This window comes from Morus notabilis, unplaced genomic scaffold (genome assembly GCF_000414095.1).
Source record: "Morus notabilis unplaced genomic scaffold, ASM41409v2 Scaffold175, whole genome shotgun sequence".
Taxonomy (NCBI): domain Eukaryota; kingdom Viridiplantae; phylum Streptophyta; class Magnoliopsida; order Rosales; family Moraceae; genus Morus; species Morus notabilis.
Genome location: NW_010365332.1, coordinates 117792 through 123039, shown reverse-complemented (window position 1 = coordinate 123039; position 5248 = coordinate 117792). Strand labels below are relative to the sequence as shown.

Genomic DNA, 5248 nt, shown 5'->3' with positions numbered 1-5248 from the left:
AAGACACATCTGTTGTGACCGGGCTGAGTTTGCTGATCTAGTTCCGTTGGAAACTGGAGAGAAGCTCTTCATAGGTAACTCTGCAACTTCTGTGATCAAGGGCCAAGGAACGGTGTTCTTAAAGATGACCTCAGGCAAGGAAGTGAAGCTCCACAACGTGCTTTATGTGCCCAACATCCGGAAGAATCTCATATCTGGGACAATGCTGAGCATGCACGGCTTCAGGATTGTGTTTGAAGCCGATAAGATAGTTTTGTCCAAAATGGAAATGTATGTGGGAAAGGGTTATGTAAAAAGTGGCATGTGGAAAATGAATGCCATAGTTGTAAAACCCAAAAAGATGAATAAAAAGAAAGAGTCTTCCATTTATATGCTTGAGTCTTCTAACTTATGGCATGGTAGACTAGGACATGTTAATTATGATACTTTGCGTAGATTAATTAACTTGGATCACATTCCTACATTTCATATCGATTCCAAACATAAATGTGAAATTTGTGTAGAGGCAAAACTAACAAGGTCATCATTCCAAACAATAGAAAGGAATACTGAGCTACTTGATTTAATACATAGTGATGTTTGTGACTTAAAGTTTGTTCAAACTAGAGGTGGTAATAAGTATTTTATCACTTTCATTGATGATAGCACAAAGCATTGCTATGTATATTTGCTGAAAAGTAAAGATGAAGCTGTAGAGAAATTTACTCTCTACAAGCAAGAAGTTGAAAACCAACTTAATAAAAAGATTAAGATGGTAAGAAGTGACCGAGGTGGTGAATATGTTGAACCATTTAGTGCGCTTTGTGCACAACATGGAATTATTTACAAAGTCACACCTCCATATTCTCCCCAATCGAATGGCATTGCTGAACGAAAAAATCGTACCTTAAAGGACATGATGAATGCAATGTTAATAAGTTCTGAGTTGCCACAGAACATGTGGAGGGAAGCCATTTTATCGGCTAATTACCTTTTAAATAAGGTTCCGCGTAAGAAAGTTGATAAAGTCCCCTATGAATTGTGGAAAAGAAGGAAACCTTCCTACAAATACTTAAAAGTGTGGGGGTGTTTGGCCAAGGTAATGGCACCAACACCAAAGAAGATGAAGATAGGTCCAAAAACGGTTGATTGTATCTTCATTGGGTATGCTCATAACAGTACCGCATATCGGTTCCTTGTGCACGAGTCTAAAAACCCTGACATACACAAGAACACGATAATAGAGTCTAGAAATGCATCATTCTCTGAACATGTATTTCCATGTAAGACTAAGGAAGATGAGCCAAGTTCATCAAAATGAACTTTTGAGACTATCATAGAAGATTGTAGTCAAAATTCTGGAAATGATGAAAATATTAAAACGGAGGAAAAGCCTAGACGAAGTAAGAGGGCAAGGATAGAAAAGTCTTTCGGACCGGATTTTCTAACTTATATGCTAGAGGCTGAACCTCAAACATATAAAGAAGCTGTGAGCTCAACTGATGGTCCTTTATGGAAAGAAGCCATAAAGAGTGAGATTGATTCCATCTTACAAAATCATACTTGGGAACTAGTAGACCTTCCACCAGGAAATAAACTACTAGGTTCTAAATGGATTTTTAAACGAAAAATGAAGATAGATGGAACAATTGACAAGTATAAGGCCAAACTAGTAATAAAAGGCTATAGACAACGAGAAGGCCTTAATTACTTTGACACGTATTCTCCTGTGATGAGTATAACATCTATAAGGATGATACTAGCATTTGCTGCGCTGTGGAATCTTGAAGTTCATCAAATGGATGTAAAGACAACATTTCTAAATGGAGATCTGGAAGAAGAATTCTACATGGAACAACCTGAGGGTTGTGTAGCTCCAGGACAAGAGAAGAAAGTTTGTAAATTGGTGAAGTCGTTGTACGGACTAAAACAAGCACCAAAATAATGGCATAAGAAATTTGACGATGTTATGTTGTCAAATAGATTCAAAATCAACGAGTGTAACAAATGTGTTTATGTCAAGAATACAGATGATGGTTATGTCATGCTTTGTCTGTATGTAGATGACATAATAATTGTAGGTAGTAATGATCGGATGGTCAGATCTACTAAACACATGTTGAACTCAAGGTTTGACATGAAAGATATGGGACCGGCTGATGTGGTCTTGGGGATCAAAATCAAAAGGGTGCCTGATGGTCTCATATTGACTCAGTCACATTACGTGGATAAGCTACTTGACAAGTTTAACAAGTATGATTCTGGTATAGCCAAAACTCCTATTGATATAAGTCAACATCTGTCTAAAAATAGAGGGGAAAGCATATCCCAGGTGGAGTATACTAGAGTGATTGGCAGTCTTATGTACTTAATGAGCTGTACAAGACCAGATATTGCCTTCACTGTAAGTAGATTGAGCACATTCACGAGTAACCCAGGAGATGACCACTAGAAAACAATTGTGAAAGTACTGAGGTACTTAAGATATACTCGTGAATATGGATTGCATTACACAAGAGAGCCTGGTGTTTTAGAAGGATACTCTGACGCGAGTGGGATATCCGATACACAGGACTCTAAGGCTACCAGTGGATATGTATTCACCTTGGGTGGTGCAGCTATTTCATAGAAATCCTTTAAGCAAACGGTAATAACCAGAGCCACGATGAAAGCTGTGTTTGTTGCTTTGGATAAATGTGGCGAAGAAGCTGAATGGCTTAGACATTTCTTGGAGGACATTCCGGATTGGCCAAAGCCTGTACCTGCAATTTGCATACACAACGATAGCCAATCAGCTATTGGTAGAGCACACAATATAATGTATAATGGTAAGTCTAAACATATACGTCGTCGACATAATACCATTAGACAATTGATCTCGACAGGAGTCATAGTCATCGACTATATAAGGTCAAAAGATAATATTGCGGATCCGCTGACCAAAGGACTGAATCGAGATCAAGTTGAAAAAACATATAGAGGAATGAGATTGAAGCCCATGGAAAAATAGGTTGAAGCAATGGAAACCCAACCTAGCTTACTGAAGATCCCAAGATCTAGGTTCAATGGGACAACTAAATTGTCTAGACCGGCTGAGTTCATTATGGGGGTAACCCCAGCCTATTCCTATGATGATAACAGTGAAACCCATATGAGAAAAAGGTTAAACATTGGTTTTTAATGATTCTTATGCGTCGGATACGTCAGAAATCCGAGCGGAGTAATACGGGTTACTCTTTATTAAGAAATCACCTATGTGAGAGAGAAGTGGGGCCGCTTCAAAGGAGAATTGTGAGGGCTCAATTCTTTAGAAACTCTTGCAGAACCAGGTAGATGTTCATGGCCAAAATAAACATAACCATGAGAACAGAACTGTGTCAGGAAGATGTCTGTGTGAAGTATAATAACGTTTACACGAAGGCAGAATAGTTCAAAGACATTGCGTCTACTGGTCAGGTAGTAAAGTTTTTGTATTCTCACAAGGGAAGGTTCAAAGGGTAACGCCTACCTATCCTTTGCAGGCATCGACCGCAGAACTCTATCACCGTGTCGAGTTTGTGTTTTTCTTGTCATAGGTCAATTTTTCATTCATGTGGGGGATTGTTAGAAAAATGGCTTGTTAAGCCATTTTAAAGGCCCATTTTGAGGCCCATATTCGGATGGGGCCCAATAGGTTTTTGGGACGGGTCTCGATGGATTTGCGTTCTCCGTCGCGAGGAGATCGAAATCAAGTATTCATACACTCAAAATGGATTTTGGGTGAATGAGAAATTGATGGTCTAAGTATGGTACTTGAAATGGTAGATGTAGAAGGAAATTGTAAAAGTCCCACATTAGCTAGGAGTGAAGCCAATGTGGTGTTTATAAGTGATTGCACTTTGAAGCCTTGGTAAGCATGTATACCAGAGGTGTTCTCTCACGCGCAGGGGGGGTGCGAATCACGATCCCGACGGGTTTGGGGCCTAATGTGTGCGCCCGCGACCTGCGGACACGAATGCCAGACCGGAAAACCCGTTCCATGCGAGCTTACTTTTGCAATTTTTATTTTTGCTTAAGCTTAATGGTGTGCTTAAAACCAAGCTTAATTGTGATGATAAAAGCTGGTTATTGCATCAGTTTTTCCTTGAACTTAGATATGCTTTGTGGCTGGATTCATCATGGAAAATCAAAACATTTTGCTTCATTATTTTGCAGAGTAATGGCTGGAATAAATCTGGGTTATTACACCATAATGTCTTGGTGTAACACCCAGATTTTGGAGCCTATATAAAGGCCAAACTCCACATGAACAAAGCATACTTTTCCAGAAATCTCTTCCTCTCTCTCCGTTTCTCTCTTGCTTCCAGAGTTGTGTGTTTTCTTTGTCTTGTTTAGTTCGGTTTTGGTGATAAAGGAAAGATCAAGTTCTAGTTCGCCGGACGGTTCTGAAAGTGCATCGAGCTACCGTCGTTGTCGTTGTATCATGGGAGACGGACGTACAACGTAACCTCAAGCACACGCCGGAGGGGACGAATCTGTTTTAAGGAAAACGTGGTCCACGTGCCTCGACATCCTTGCAACTTTCATTTCCGAGTTTTTGGTAAAAAGGTTGAATTACAATTGTATGAATTTCAGTTTTGTTCTTCCTTAACTTGTTCCTCTTCTGTATTATCCACTATTTCGGCTAATAGGATTGACTAATAAGAACCCTATAGATCTTATATAAGGGTGCGTTTGATTGCAGTGGGGGAATGATTATGGTATTGGGAATGAGAATGGTAATGGTAATGGAATGAAAAAAAAAGTTGATTAATTTATTTGATTGTAATTTTAAGAATACTATGAAATGGAACATAAATATTTTCATGTTGACAAAATTACCCTTATGTTATATATAACACTAATATTATATATATATATATGTAATTAACATAATATATAAAATGTAATACAATGTAATAAAATTATTATTATATATTATATAATTATGATATAGAAATATAATAATAATATTAAAATGGTTAATATAATGATCATATTATGAAATATATTATAAGATTATATAATAAATAATAATATTTCAGTTATAATATAATTAAAAATTACAATTATAATATACTATAATATAGTATATGCAGTTACAATATAATATATAATTATTAATATATTTAATATAATGGAATGAAACTATTATTATATAACATATGATATGGAATATAATAATATTATTAAAATGGTTAATATAAAAATTATAATATTATAAAAGATATTATAATATTATATAAGAAAT

General features: G+C 36.8%; 1 protein-coding gene across 1 annotated transcript in view; it reads right to left on the bottom strand.

The window, feature by feature from the left end:
* LOC21392930 (squamosa promoter-binding protein 1) overlaps window positions 1–5248 on the bottom strand; it is a 10379-nt gene that overhangs the window by 3776 nt on the left and 1355 nt on the right. The window lies entirely within an intron of this gene.